The sequence below is a fragment of the Papio anubis genome, chromosome 8 (genome assembly GCF_008728515.1).
Source record: "Papio anubis isolate 15944 chromosome 8, Panubis1.0, whole genome shotgun sequence".
Taxonomy (NCBI): domain Eukaryota; kingdom Metazoa; phylum Chordata; class Mammalia; order Primates; family Cercopithecidae; genus Papio; species Papio anubis.
The window spans coordinates 84,345,662-84,362,791 of NC_044983.1; the positions used below are offsets into that span (position 1 = coordinate 84,345,662).

The 17,130-nt window shown below is 33.9% G+C and overlaps 1 long non-coding RNA gene across 1 annotated transcript; it reads left to right on the forward strand.

Moving 5' to 3' along the window:
• The first annotated feature begins 1,703 nt into the window (after positions 1–1,703).
• Positions 1,704–6,743, forward strand: LOC116276378. The gene is made up of 3 exons (XR_004185873.1): positions 1,704–2,029; positions 2,502–2,626; positions 4,650–6,743. It is a non-coding gene; the product is annotated as an uncharacterized LOC116276378 (long non-coding RNA).
• The last annotated feature ends 10,387 nt before the right edge of the window (positions 6,744–17,130 follow it).

Sequence of the window (17,130 nt, forward strand, 5' to 3'; positions counted from 1 at the left end):
AATTGTGTTTTTTATGTACCTCTTTTTATTTGCCTTTCACCTTTCTTATTTTCGTTGATTTACACATTTTAGTATTTCATTTTAATTTATTATTGGGTGTTTGACCATATCCCTTTGTATAGTTTTGGATTTTTTGTTTTGTTTTTATTTTGTTTTGCTTTAGTGATTTCTCTAGGTTTTACAGTGTACATATTTAGCTCTTCATGATTCACTTTAAATCAGCATTTTACCACTTCAAGTGGGAAGATTAGAAACTTACCATAATATAGGTATTTTACTTGCCTTTTTGTAGTTATTATATATTACATCTACATACATTGCAAACTCCATTAGTATATAGGTTTTTCATCCCCACGTCTGTTGAGATTTTCCTGATTTTTCCTATATCTAAAAAATTTTAATTGTATCCTGCATATTTTGAATGTCATGTTATCAGCCATTTGGTCTTGTTTAAATTATATGTATTTGTTTGTTGTGGTAGGCAATTAACTGATACAGATTTTGGTCACAAGTTCCAACCTGTATGCTGTGGCGCTAATTTCAGTTTACTTTTTGAAGATTTTCTGTGCTATTTAACTCTTTCCTGTATGCGGGTCATCCAGGGGCAAGTCTGGGACATAAGTGATAGTTTATTTCTGTGTTCAGTTTTCAAAATGTGCTCCTTAACATCAGATCCATGCATACTCAAATCAGGATTGAACCCAGAAGACTAATAAGCAATTTTATAGATCACCTTCCTAAGCTTTTCTCTTTCTGTAATCTTTTTGGTTCTTTCTGATTTTCTCGGGGCTTGCTTTTATACCCCCCAGTCAGGGAGCTGCACTGTATTTAACCCTATTTGTTAAATTCTTAATTCCATTGCAACCATGTTTGGGGCCAAATGGCAGAAGGACAAAAATAGTAAAAGCAATGAACGTTTACCTCATCTTCTTAATACCACAACTTCTCTGATCAAAGAACTTTCCCCTCCTTAACAGTTTTAGGTAACTGCAGGCCCATGCTACAGCCATTATTACCATTCAAAGTCCTCTTTCTGACTCCTCAAACTAGAACCAGAAGACATCTCCTGCAGCTCTGTCTTTCTTCATTGGTATTCACTTCCAGGTTTTAAGCAGCTCTGAGATCAGGTTGACAGATACCACACAGGTAGAGATAAATGGTAAGTTCACAGTCATTTCAGTGTTACTTTGTATTTTGACTTTCTTTTCTAATCCATCTGCTACTATTTAAGTTTTGGAGTCTTCTCGTACTTGCTCCATGCATCTATCCAGATTTTATAACAGTATTCAGTGAAAGAGTCAGGATAATGAGTGCTTACTTTATGTTGCTTAAAACTAAAATTTCAATGATTTTATTTTAATTTAAAATCTTTAATTAAATTCTAATATTTGTTTTGTGGAATACCTTCCACATAGTAAGTATTTACTGCATATTAGTTGAAAAAAATTTAACTGTTTTAAAGAAATGAAAACGTTACTACTCAAGTTATTAAATCTATTCAGCAGTGGACTTCCCAATTTCAATGATGCAAACGTGCCTCCATAAATACAATAAATTAAGTGTCTTTCATCTGATGGACCTCCTTTTAGAACGCTGCAGTCATGTCTCCTTACTTTTAGTGCTCATAGCTGAGTGACATAATCTCATCAAAAGATCAAGCAAGTGATATGGCAGTCCCAACTTCTGCCACACTGATTTGGATTTCATACCTTGTACATATTACCTTGACTGGAAAGGGAATGAGGAGGTGAAGGAGCTATTTTAAATTTTTCAATGCAGAGTTACTCTTTCATTTCTCCTAGGGAATCTCCAAGATTTTCCACTTTTCAGAGATTGTTGAGGGCTGACAAACTCAGTGTTACAATGTGCATTTCACACGTCAACCCGAGGCTACTGCCTGAAGGTCTCTGACAGAAATCAGTGTGCTCAAAATGCCGCCAGGGCCCAAGCAGGAAAGGTACATACCTCTATGGAGCACCCAGAGCTGCCAGGAAGAAACGAGTTTGAGAGAAAAATGCTAGCCACAAAGGTATTTAGCTTCTATTTAAAAGATCCATATGAGTAAGACACATTAAAAGGTCATAAAATATATACAAAGTTTTCAGTGTCCAAGTTTTTGAAATGTCATATTTTTTTGTGGTTTTTGACAAAGTCTAATATTATTCTCTAAGATAGTTTGATGTTTCCAGAAATGTCATAACAGCATATTATTTTTTCAAATGACAATCATTTTGCAGAGGGCAAATAGCTGGCTATGTGAAATTCCAAAGAAACAACTACACGTCTGTCCACATGAAAAACAAGTTGCTGGAATGTATAAGTATTTTGATGGATTTTAGATTTATCTCTCATATGCTATCAATTTTGAGAGTTTAAGGCCAAACTCTGTATTGACACCAATTGTTATAATAATGGTAGAGTTGCATGTATGTGTGAGAAAGATACACAATAAGTAAAATAATTCTATGACTCTATACCTTGTCATTCTTTTTAAATTTTAGACATGGTCTCCCTTTATCGCTGAAGCTAGAGTACAGGGATTATAGCTCATTGCAGCCTTTAGCTTCTGGGCTCAAGTGATTATCTTGGCTCAGTCTCCCAAGTTGCTGAGTACCTGAGACTAAAGGTGAGTGCCACCATACCTGGCTAATTTTAATCTATTTAATATTTATAAATATATATATAATGTATATATTATAAATATATATAATAAATATATTATAAATATATATAATATATATAATAAATATATATAAATATATATAAATATTATAACTAGCACCACCATGCCTGGCTAACTTTTAACATATGTAATATATATATGTTTGTAGAGATGGTTTCTCACTATCTTGTCCAGGCTGGTCTTGAATTCCTGGCCTCAAGTGATCCTCCTGCCTTGGCCTCCCAAAATGCTGAACAGGCATGAACCACCACACCTGGCCTCATCATTCTTTTCTTCACAACAACATCTGTATAATTATTTTGGAAACATATGTATGTTTCTTTGACAAATTCTTAGCTTTGCACAATTCAAACCTTACACTGTTTTAATTCTCTCTCTCTCTCTGAATGTGTGTGTATTTTATATATATATAAAATATATATATATCCATTTGTGACACACACACACACAGATACATACATATACAGTCAAAATTGGGTACATTCTTTATAAGTGTTTTCCTAAATACATACTTGATTGTATAGTAGTTTTAGTCAAGTCTGCCCAAATAATTTTAATTTGGGAGCTAGTTTTCAAAGAGTTTAAGTAAAATAATCTTCTCATTAATTAATATTAATCATGAGCCCCTGCATTTGTTGGTATATACAAACATGAATATCAGGAAAAAAAGCAGCCTCAGTGTTACTCTTAAATATGTGTACATACTCTTATAAGCAGTAAGAGTAGATAGTGATGTATCTGTAAATATTTGCAAGAAATAGAGAGGGACTTTGTTTTCAAAAGTTCTCCCCAAGTGTTCAGATGCATTTTATGAAGTGCCATCTTCAACAATTCGTCACTTTAATTTGAGACATTTATTCCAGGAGCTTGCTATTAACATGAAATCACCATTGGAAGGCTAATGTCTGAAGCTATTTATCATATTAGCCTTCTTTGACCTGTCAAAATGCTGTTCTCTACAAAGCAAAGAACAGGGTTAGGAGAGAATGGAAACATGCGGTCAGGTAAGGCTTGCTGGGAAGAAGAGAGCTATAGCCGAGGTGCTATCAGAAACTTTATATTGCCAAAACACTGTTTTGCTTCTGGATTCAATGGAAGAGGAGATACCAATAACAAATACCAGTTAATTTGAAGATTTGCTTTGGATTAACCCTACCATGAGAGAACGGAAGTGCTTACTAAGTCAAGATAAGATGGTACTTGTAAAACATGTACAAAACAACATTAAGATATATATATATAATTTATTAAGATACACAAGGTATTTGACAGTGAAATGTTTTCCTTTTCTCCCAAATAGTTTCAGTGTGATTGGCTCCAAGCCCTAAAACCAACCTCAGGAAAATCAGTCATTAAGCTGATGAATAGATCTTGGAAACACGCACATAAGAAAAGGTATATCTATATTATAGGTTATTTTGCAGAGTCAGCAGAGTATTACAACTTTATAGCCAGCCTAAAAAGGATTAAAGCCATCCATTACTCTGTTCCAGAAGAACTTTAATAACCTCAGAAGCTCTATATTGGCTGTATACATTTGAAGCCTGTCACTAAATAGCACTATCTTGGCAGCATCCTGACAAAGGATGCACTTATCAAATAGGTATTAGGAAGCTCCCAATGAATCCACCATATATTTCATCAAATCTTAGAAAGGTGTGTATTTGAAGCATCTAGATTGTGGTTATATTTTGATGAAAAATTGTGCCACATTATCATTTTCAAATGTGTAACACTAGGATCACCTAAAATATATTTAAAGAACATTTAGAATATCTGACCCCAACACGTAGACAAAATAATAAGGAAATAAGGAGATGATTACCATTTTATGGAGGGTCAACCACCACTACATTTTTCTCAAACAGATCTGTCTGCATAGCCAGTTCTGCTACATTGCCAACTTAATTGGGGCATCTCTTAGTGTGGTTGAGCCTAATGTGCACTTTATGTTTCCCTTGTACAGATCTCTTTGGAAACCTTCATGACTGGATTAACTGGCAACCCACTCTTTACAGACTGAAAGACTGATAGAGTGAATCACTAAAAGACCACTCACTCTTTCAGAGTCATGTAATGAAGTCAAGTTTCTCCAAAGTCAAGTTTTTCTTTGCAACCTCAAACACATGCCTCCATCAGGAACACCACCTCTGCAGCAACTCTGAATTCCTGAACTGTTCCACCTGGAATAAAATCAAATGTTGCATTCTCTAACCATTACCTAAGGGATTTATGGGTCACTCAATAGGACATGTAAGATCCATTCTAGCTTTTCAAGCACCTTTTCAAGAAATACTTTGAGGAATTAAGGTCTTGTGAGATGTTATTAAAGCAAGAAATACAGTATGGCATCCTTCTAGGTTTATACTCACCTGTCCATCATGTGGAAGCTGGAGAGTTACTTCTTTTGATAATTCAAGGTGAGTCCTAATTATTTCTTTAAATTACAGCAATGCTATCCATCCTAATTGTCAGCTTAGAAGCACTGAAGTTTCTCAGATTCCACTCACCATTATCTGTTCAGACTCTACATTGAGGCTTTAGTGATGCAGAGAATTCAGCATGCATACAGTGCCTCTTTCTCATTCATATGACAACACCTATCATGCTGTAGTGGCAATTTGTGATGGTGCTACAATCTCTTGCAAACAACAAGACTCCTTGACACCAAGGTCCTTGCATTATAAATAAGGGGTGATGATCAATAGCAAATCCTTATCAAATTCAAATGCCTGTAAACATGAAAGTAGTTTCTGGGGCACAAATTACTTGCCAGTTTTGAGTTATAATTCTGATCCTATTGTGTCATCACCTCGTTCTTCTCAGGGGTCCATTGACACGTTTATCTCAAAAGCTCACAGATGGAATTCACGTTTTATCCAGGATACAGGTTACCTGCAAAACCACTGCATGAAACAATAGATGAAAGTACAGGAAAAGAGTGTACAACTATGAGTACTAGTGAGAAGCTAATTGAATTTGGTACTGGTATGTGTTTATGCACATAGAGAATATAGTTATTTTTTAAATCAATGAACAAGACATCTCTGTTTGTTACACTATTTGTATTAATACCATATTGCTTCTCACAAGTGCATTTTGTGATAACAGCATGAAATGCATTTCATTAAGTTAAAGTCTGCTGACATTAAGGTAATGGCTGATGACATTTCTAATTTGAAAGGCCTGCAGAGTTAGTTTTATGGGGGCATTTTCCTTAGCAACCAAACAGGGCTATAGAATGCCTGTGGGATATTGCCTCTCCTCAGGCAAGAATTCATCCCTTTGGCCTAGTAGATTTTTATAGGCTGTAGCAGTATTAAACAAAACATAGTACCCTTGCCACTTCTTCCCAGGAAGTAATACTATATCGTCTTTAGTTGTGCAAAAGCATCTTCCAGTATTTTCCTACTGACTAGGTTAATAGTGGAAAAGAGGACATGCCTTGGTATTTACCAACTTTTTATATATGATAAAAAGTTGGATGTCTTATAATTTAAAAGAAAGAAAATATTTTTTGCACTTCTGCCTCTAGCTTATTAAAAGGAGAGACTCTTCTAGCACTTGTACTAATAAGATTTATAAGATGTTAACAAATTATCAGAATCAATATTCTTTGGTGAACACTAGTTTCAAAGTTGTCCCAACTCTGCTGTGCTGGGACTGGATATCTGCAGTTGTCTGTAACATAATGTAATACAACACCATATACAATTAGGTGTTCAGAAAAAGTTTGAAAATGATGTAAAACAGTCCAAAGCAGGAATATATTTCTGTGATATGCCTAATATGTTTACTTGAGAACTTTCTAAAGAATATTTTTACTTGGCATAAAAATGCTTAGTACTAGCTCAGATTTATAATCAGTTTTATTAAACACTGAGTTCCACAGTTATTTCAGCTGTTTTGCTCTTTGCTTCAAAATAAAGAAAGAACAAAATATATACATCTGAGTAGACACTTTTTATTTTTAATAAAAATATGAAAAAAGCTGTATTATTGAGTCTTTTAAAAGTATCTTGAGCAACAATAATTTAAGAGCACTTATTTTCTGGAAATCCAGGTGAAGTTTGATGAGAGGCACAGGTCTATGAGAGGTATTCTCCTTGCTTTCCAAGAACCCATGGGTATTTTTTTAAAGCAGTATATGATAAATATAAGTAGTATATGTAATTATGGAAGATCAGATGAGGAGATGACTAGAGTTGGCTCTGTGTGTTCAGGGAAGTTTATTTTTATAAAAGCTGGAGACCATTTGGTATTTTGTATTTTCTTAATGGATGCCAAATACTATAATAGACTAAAATAAAGAAAACAAATCCTGATGAGTGCCCTCACATATCAGAATATAGAGGTGGGAAGTCATTATGACATTTTTACAGGGATTTTAATACCCAAAGTATGTTTATATTTATTGATACATTTGGTTGTCACCTGTGAGAGCCTATTCATACATATAGTTATTATATACTGTACCAATATACTATGTCACTGTTATGAAATTTATATTATGAAGGTGGAATGTTGTACTTTAATCTGAGTTCCAATGTTTACTGCTTTTCTTTTAGTGGGTACACCACTTCTTGTCCTTTAGACTCAGTTTTATCCTTTATAAAATGTGAATAGGGATGACTAAATAAATTCATAAAATTGTCGAAGGATCAAGGGAAATGTAAAGGTAGGCAAACAAAATGCCAGTAGAAAAGCAGGCACCAAGAAAGCATTTGGGTTCTTCATGATCTTTGTCATTGATGGGTTCATAAATCAATCCATTCATTCAATTCACCATGTGGTCATTCACCTCTGAAACATTTACTGTTTGCTTTCTATGTGCCATACATTGTTCTGAGAACTGAAAATGCAAAGCTGAAACAGACAAGTTTTCTCCCTCAAGAAACTCTCATTCTGAAAAGAACATAGTCCTTGGTACACACTTTTATATTTGAGCTCGGGACCCTAGTTTTCCTAACATCTGAGGTATGTAGACTCAGCCTCAGATTTGGTCCATTAGCCAAATTAATCCACCCACAACACCCTGAGACAAATCAGATAGGGATAATATCTGTTTGCTATGAGGGGACATAATTATTTCATTGGGACACAAAATTGTGCAGGCCTTAAATCTCACGAGATCACACCTTCATGTCCAGAGATCATAGTAGTCTCCTAAACTAATTTTAAAAAAGCTTCTGTGCCCAACAAATTTAAAAAAAAAGCTTCTGTGCCCAACAGAGGTAAAGAGCCAATATCAATATATGTTTTGGGTGATTTAAAATAAATTTTTAACAAACTATTTTTTAAACTTAACATTAAAGCTACTTAACTAAAAAGGTAAAATAGTTACTTTGAGAGAAACAAAAATCAAGAGTTCATGACTTCTCAGAAACAATAAAATTTAAGTAACTTGAATTGGGAAGCATAGCCAAAAATGGTCACAACCAGCCAGAGGTTAATAGAGATTAAGATAGTAATGTGAGGTCTTTGCTAGCTGTTCAGTATGTAGAAAATATATAGTCCTGGACTAATGGGGTTTCAGTCCTAGAAGGTCACATGACTTATTTGCATTAATACTTATAAATAAGAAAAATAAAGCTATTCAAATATCCAAACTACCCTCTAATACTTTAGGCAATTCTGTTCCTAATCCATACAATTCTAGCCTATGTTTTTCCCTCTTGGTTTCTTTCCACTTTACCAAAATCAGATATGAACTAGCTGGCACCACATTATACACATTAAAATAATTTCTTTTCCTTGAGATGTATCAGATGTAGCTTACAAAGTAATAAATTAAATTACCACATATATTGCTCATTTTCTATTTTTAATTTGTATATTTGTCAAGGCCAACTTCCACAAATTCATTTCTCAGAAATTGAATTTTTCTGTTTGAAATAAAATAAGCCACATAGTTATCTATCATTTAGTTTTCTGTACTTTTATGGGAATCTGATACAGAGCAGCAGCCAGGATGTTTAGATATGATAACAAAATACATCATTTGGACGCCTAATTTTTAATAAAGCCATGTCTGCAAGCTGATGAACCCTGATAACCTGAAGTTGAGTGTGACATTTTCCATCAAATTATATTTGGGTTTTCAAAGAGTGGCTTAAAGCAGGTAATTCATTTCCTCCTATGTACTTTACTGGTCAACAGATGGATAAAAACTATTTTGTTATGGTTTCATGGTCCAGCTATTCAAGTTTCCTGAGATTTGGTTTCCAGGGAGGGGATGAGAAAGAGAGAAATAGAGGAGAAAGCTTTAATATTCAAAACAATTACTAATTAGAAATATTTTATTAGATTGCTTGGGGAACTTAACAAAGTGATTCTCCCTAATACGTTTTATGCTTAAAAAAGTCATTGAAAGTTCAACTTCAGGTCATGTTGTCATCCAATATATCGCTACACACAACAGCAACTGCTTCTAAGAGAAGTGCTTTCTATTTTTCAAAACATTACTCAGAAATTTGAAAATCCATGTTGGCATTCTTTACCATTTTCTAATTAGTTCTGCTCGCTTGGTTAGAATGTAGAAACAGAAGGCTAGCAGAACTGTTTAGAAAACGGAAATGTTCACTCAAGGAAATAGATGCGTGAACATGTGTATATGTGTGTGTGTGTGTGTAAGTCCTCTAGTATAACACATAAAACTCTCTATAATTTAGCTATTGAGTGTTTAGCCACTTCCTTGCACCATGCCTTATGGAATGCTTTGGTCTGACTTAAATAAAGATGGGAGTCAAGCCATCTTTTTTACTTTTATCTTACCTACTTTTGCCACAAAATATGTTTTGTTTGAGGATAAAATTATGAATTAAACTCTAACAATGTACTAAAACATAATAGTGTCTAATTCATTCAACATTTAAAGAAAAGCCAGTGTAAAATGATTATTTATTTATTTTTTCTTTTTTATTTATTTATTTATTTATTATTATTATACTTTAAGTTGTGGGGTACATGTGCATAACGTGCAGGTTTGTTACATATGTATACTTGTGCCATGTTGCTGTGCTGCACCCATCAACTCGTCATTTACATCAGGTATAACTCCCAATGCAAGTGGGAACTGAACAATGAGATCATTTGGACTCGGGAAGGGGAACATCACACACTGGGGCCTATCACGGGGAGGGGGGAGGGGGGAGGGATTGCATTGGGAGTTATACCTGATGTAAATGACGAGTTGATGGGTGCTGACGAGTTGATGGGTGCAGCACACCAACATGGCACAAGTATACATATGTTACAAACCTGCACGTTATGCACATGTACCCTAGAACTTAAAGTGGAATAAAAAAAAGGAAAAAAAAAGAAAGAAAACTTCAATATCCCAGACATATTAAATAAAGATAGATGAATTTGCAACCCTAAAATCTGTTTTATTGACAAACTTTTATATTGACTTCCACACCTTGCTGAGTTAGAGAAGCACACTGTAGTTCACTCTCTTTTCCAAAATACAAACTCCTCCTATGGTATCATTAATAGAAGTTTGCTTTTCCTCTATTTGAATTTGCAACAGACAATTTTTCAAGGGAGACTACTTCCTTATTAGACACTAGAACTATTTGGAGGTTCATTATTTTCATGGAGCCTATGCTTACTTCACTGATAACTTTTGGCGATTATTCTTACTTTTGTCCTCCATAGAAGCTTAGTCAGGTTTCTTTCTTTTCTTTCTTTCTTTTTTTTTTTTTTTTTTTTTTTTTTGCTTGAATGGCAAGATGAAAGTGACTAAAACAGTAACGTTTTAAAGACATATGATAAGACAAAATGCCCTTTCAGTGCATGGTCAGCATAACTAGAAAACTATCTCTCTTCCAAATGTATTGGTGTTCCAAACCATCAAAAGAACAGAACATGTGAGATATGGAGATATTGGATGACATATAATTCACCAGTCATTTGTATTTAAATGAAACTTCTGTCTCATGCAAGTTTCTTACACTAGATTTTAAAAAGTGCCATAGCATGAGAATATTTTGAAGGAAGTCTCAAAACAATGGTTTCAAATAAAATTCTACATTATATATGACTAAGTAGTTAATTCATTAACTATGAATGTGGTTAATTTGGCAGATGGGTTACGGTTAGTGGGTTCTTTAATGCCATTTAAACTACTATTAATGTTATTTTTATTTGGCAGAAATCAAATTATTTTGGTTAAAGGTATGGCAAAAATAAAATAAATAATACATATTTTATGAGATTCATTTAATGAATTCTAACTATTGGAGGCTTGCTTTCTTCCAGGATTTATAGATATCAAAGGAAGGAAATGATAAAATAAAAGATGTATCTTCAACTCTAGGTAGTACCGGGGCAGGGGTTTAGGTCTATTTTCTTCATTGATATACTTCGACCAAATAGAATGATTCCAGGAAAATAGCAGATGCTCACAAATATTTTTGTATGAAACCAAATTCAATAGTTATAACCTTATTCTACCTTCAAATTAATTTAGCAGTTGAGCACGAAACTCATATAACTCATAGAAACATGAATTGCAGACAAAATAAATCTCCCTATCACATGTTCACAAGGATGCCTCTAGAATTAGAATATTGCTCACATAACTACTTTGAATGTTTACTTAATAGATATTTAACAAAAAGTTACTATGTGGCACAACTGCTCTGATGCTGGGTTAAAATGGAGAATGTACTATACCTAGATGCTTCTCTTAAGAAATTATGGTTTGGTTTAGGTAGATAGATGGGTAAAGAGAAAATCACAATAAATTTTAGTAAGTACTATTTAAAAAGATTTATGTGAGACAGTGGTGGTTCCCTGTTCTTACTCATGATTTATCCTATGTCTTGATAGAATGTTGCTGCTGCTTAGCACTGGAGAATTTATTCTATTTTATTTTCTAAATATGAATTAAATTATTATTTCTTTTTTCAAAAACACACGAGGTCTTCTTAGCACATTTCCAGGCTTAAATTACTTAATGATTTCTTCATATTAGCATGCCATTTAAAACTCCCTTTATAGTGTCTTTGCTAATAATCTAGGCCCTGTTTTATTCAGTCAACAAGATATATATGCATCATTATTGGAGCATCTAGCATGCCACAACTTGAACAGCAGATGAATTTACATTCAGAGACACATGGATCATTAAAAGATTCTTTAACAATACTCCAACCTAAAGAACTCAACTCTTTTACTTATTTAGTTTTTGTTTGTTTGTTTGTTTGTTTTGCCCACTGGCAATCTGCCCTCACTTCAGTACCTGAATACATAATCAATTTTAACCCTTCATCATTTAAAGATTCACTAATTAACATTTCATTTGGAGTCAGCAGATCTAGGTTTATAAACTCAGCACCTTGCCAGCAAATTATTTTATCTTTTCTTTGATAAATGGTAACAATGAGCTTGGAATAAGAATCCAGTAATTACTACATCATAGATTTGTTATGATTAGTCAAATTAGTCAAATTAGTTAAATTAGATCATGTGTATAAAATATCCTGAGGCAAAACCACTGGTAAATAGTAGATGTTCAATAAAATTGTTCCATAAACACTTCTTTTACAGAATTAAAAAAAATCTCTTCTTCCTCATTCAGCCATCTTTTTTCTTATGAATCCTGACCCTTGGTATAACCTTGTTTTCCATCCCATCACGACTTTGACATCACTAAGTTTGTACCTGTCCTGTGGTTTTTACAATACTTCATCTTTTAGTATAATTGTTTGACTACCAGCACTCTCTCCTAGTTGCCCTTGAAACTGAGAAAAAGGTTTACTAGTACTTATATGATTTTGATTATCTAAGAGAGTGTCTGTTCCATAGTAAATATTTAAGAAGGGCTTAATAAGTGGATTTATTTATTGAATGCCTACTATTTTAAAGATACCATGCTAATTTATAAATAAACACAAGTGACAAAAGACAGACAAGGTGCTAGACCATTCAGTGGTATAGACATGTACATAGGCAATTAAAATAGAAGTTTTTTTCTGAACTGAGATGAAGTGCCTTGTGATTGGAAGCACTGAAGGAAGACTATATCACAAACTAAGTCAGGAAAAGCCTTTCTGGAAGAACGTTTGTCTATTTCTAGACCTAAGAATAAGCAGAAATCACACACACACACAAAGATGAGTATCTCCAGATGAAAGATTGGAAATGCAAAGATCTGCACAACGGGAAGAAAGCATGGCATATTTGGGACATCCTGGAGCAAGTTCATGGAGGAAAGTGTGAATCCATTTTGAGCATATGCATATTTGTGGTGCCTGGAGGAACACATAGGGAGATGGAGACTTGATAATTGTATGAAGATTCATGAAGCCTCTTATTAACATCTGTTGGGTGGGTCATAGCTATTTAGGTATCAATGGCAACTGAAGCTTACAAACTATCTAGGGGAACTGAGGAGAGTAAGGAAATAAAGGCTTTTGAGCAGAGCTTGAGGAGAAACCAACAATCAATGAACAAACATTCTAAAAAACTAAATAAAATATTATAAATACTTAAACTTTAAGCATAATTTTATTTTAATACTAAAATGCCTTGTTCTCAGATCTTTCTTCTAACCTACCTTTTCAATTGTTTATAGGCTTATTAATTTTTACTAATACTTAGATATTTCATTTACATTTTCTCAAAAGTATTCATTCTAGTTTTTTTCTGAGTGTTTTAGCTAGTTTACCCTTTAGGGAGAATGTGCTAACAGTGCAGCAAGGTTGTGTTTAATAAGAGAGTGGGTGTGGATAGGAAAGTTGGGAGGAATAGAGAAGATCAAGAATAAATTATGTAAGTAGAAACAGTAAATGTCAACAAGATGAATTCATTTTTATAAAATATTTTAGTGCAGAATGATAATTTTTAAAAAATGACCAACACAGCTATCATTAATTTTTGGGGAGGCATCCAATGAAAACATATATTAATTGTTCATATTGACCAAGGCAAGTTTGCAAATTGAATTATGAATGGAATATCCAAAAGGGAAAATTTTTATGTTAAGGTATTTTACAAAGAGAGACAAATCTTGTATTACTTCCAAGTATCTATTGTTATATAATTCTATATCATTTGTGGATATTTAATTTACTTGACAAGAAAGCAGAAGATCATTTTCTTTTTGAGAACCCAATCTTCTAGTCACTTGCAATGATCTACAACTTTAAATGCTGCCCAAATCGGTGTGTTCCATAGTTAAAATCATTTCCTATACTAGAAACCAGTGTTAATTCCAGTGAGATAATATACTTAAAAAACTTGGAGTATTTTTTTCATTATCTTACTGTTAGGAAGACAGTATAAATATATTATATCTGGATTTTAGAAAGCCATTTAACAAACATTTATACTTGTGAATAAGATGGAGAAATATAGACCGCATAATAACAGAGTTCATTGAATCAATAGGGAGTAGGAGGAAAGGGTCCAGAGGATATTGGTTATTATTTGTTTTGGTAGTAATAAATTAAATAATTATTAAAATACCACATTTTAAGTGTTTGCTATATACCATATACTCTGCTAAACCATTTACGTGTGTGAGATATCACATAATGGCAATATGTATGGAAAAGAGACTTTAGCTCACGTGAGTCAAAAAATGTGATGAGCTTGCCAAAATATCTTATGGAGAGTGAAGCTCTAAGAGTGGAGTATTTGCTTGATAAAAAGAGCATACTAATCCTTGGAGAACTGGAGTTCAAGTCTGGGCATTCTGCTTTTGAGAGATTTTGACACACTGGCCAGAGGTGTGACTGAGCCAGTGTAGGAATTCACAGGCATGCCCTGCAAAAAAACAAGCAATTCCTGGTATAACTCCATATATGCTGAGTTCCCTGGCAAGTATTCTTTATTTCAAAAATCAGTTAACAGGACACATTGCTACTCTCCCTGGGGCCCATCCCACTGATGAACATTACAGACAAGTTTTTTCCTCTGAGACAAGCAGCATATGGAGTGAAAACTTAATTAAAGCAATGACAGAGCTAAGAGGAGGAAAACAGAGAAGGCAGAAGGAGATAGTTATGCAGAAAGATTGAGACAAGAGGAATAAAGAAGCCAGGAGAGAGAATTAGAGACCTGCTGACAAGGTAGAAAATTCTGGTCTCTCACCCGTATTTCCAGTGACAATACTTTCAGTGCCTGCCTAACAACATTCTTCTTGAAAATATATTCATTAGTCAGTTATTCACTGATGTTTTCTGAGAATCAACCACTTCTCATCTATTATTCTAGGAGCAGGTATATAACAGTGAATATGGGAGAGAAAGCCCTGGCTCTCCTGGAATGCATATTCTAGTGGAATGAAATAAAATACTTATAATTTTGTTTTTATTTATATTTTAAAGTATTATATTCAATGCTTCATTAAAAATGCATTGTAGAGAGGCCAACATAGGAGCAGAGAGACTCAGCAAGATTGTTGCAGTCACTCAAGACAAAGATAAATCCAGGACAAAAATAACTGTGAGGAGATAAAAATGTGAGTGGAGAGAGGTGGATGAGGAATGAATGGACTTGGGATACATTTTATTGGTAGAATAAAAAAAATCTAATGATGGTGGATATGAAAGGATGGGCTAGAGAATAAACAAAAGCAATTTCTAGAATTTTGGCTGGAGCAAATATGTAGATTGCAATGCCTTGTAACAACAAGGATTAAAACTGGGGAAGAATGAAGGATAAACAAGGTCAAGGTTTAAGATACAGATTAGACATACTAGAAGAAATATAAAGTTAGCAACTATTAAGTATGAGTTTGGAATTCAGAGTTATTCTTGGAATAAAGAAACATTTGGAAACCATTGACTTGCACATGGTACTTACATTTTAGATAGAGAAAGTAGTGCAAGGCAGGCCTCAGGGACACTAAAACTGAGTGGTTAAGCAGCAAATAATATCAAATGAGTCTGAGAATAAAAAGAAAAACCAGATGAGTGAAGGTTCCCAGAAACCAAGAGAGGATGTTTCGAAAAGAAAAGAATCATTAATTGTGTCACATGCTGCTGAGAAATCAAGTAAAAAATTTAAAGGAGAGAATTTACCATACATTTGGAACCATATATTCATTGGTGATCTGGACTCTGACAATTTGTGGAGTGATAGGAATTAAATAAAGTCTGATTTGAGTGGATTTTGAGGAAAGAATGTGAGGTGAGAAAGAGTATATAGCAATTACAGATTTTTTTTCAAAAAGTTTAAAGATAAGCAAAGAACTTAGTCACAACTCTGCATATGAGGGATTGATTTGATTTGATTTCTATAAAATCAGTGAGGCCAGGGCATGTTTGTGCACTTATGAACTGACGGAAACAATTTTGTAGAATTGTCAAAATGCATGCAGTAGACAAGGCTATCATCAGGTGTACAGTCAGAAGGAATGAAGGTGAGGGGATGGGGCATAGAGGTCAAGGGCAATAGTGGGCATGAGGTAGGAGCAGGAAGACCTAATTTGTATAGAGTGGGAGGAGGGAGGACACAGGAGGGCCACAGATGCTAAAAACTGGAAGTATTTATGATCAAAGAATGTGAGAGTTTCTGTTTATTTTAATGTGAGTTTGTTCCTTCATTACTATAATTTTTCCCTCATGGCATAACCTGGGAAGTAGAGTTCTGTTGGATTCTAAAGGGAAGAAACAAGGCTCAGTTTAAATCCCTTCTAAATCAAGAACTGGGGACTGCTCTAAAGGAGACCCACACACTTGGCCCTATTTACCTGAAGACTGCTAATGAGCAAGAGACAGACCTGTTACCCCAAATGGGCAATATAGTGAAGGAACCAGTCACAGTGAAGATACATGGGTTTTAGAGTTTGAATAGGAGAAAGCAGCAGATAAAAGGAAAATGCTTTACTCTGTCATGCAAAAGGATTTCTAAATGGCAACAGAAGGCAAAAATAGTATAAATGGCTGTGAATTAAAGGAAGAAAGACCTGAGGTGTCATAAATAAAACCTTAAATACAGACAGATCATGAGTTTCAGCAGTCTATAAGTGTTCAACTTAATATTGGTTAATCTCATGGATATTGGAGTTACATTTTAGAGACAAGCTTTATGTGAGTCTTAGAGAAAATGAAAAGGCTGACTCAAGATTTATTCTAATTCTGAGATTTCAGAGATTCTGTTATTATCAATACCAGGTTCCCAAAAGGGCTCATGATAGAAGGAAAAATAATATTAATCATCAGAATCTACACATTAATGGAATTATGCAAAAGAAAATGTCTTTAAAATTATAAATTTCTTTATACAGAAAGCTGATTTTTTCAGAAATTGTTTTTATACCATAACCTTTTGTGACACAGCAGTTCTATTAATTTATATGGCAGTTATTATTATCACCAATTTTATAAGTAGCAAAATTAAAGCTAAGAATTGTAGTGACATCAGCAACATGGACAAATGTGGGTCTTCTTGTTCTTCTTCCACCCGTGGATATGCCAAATAAACATCTATTT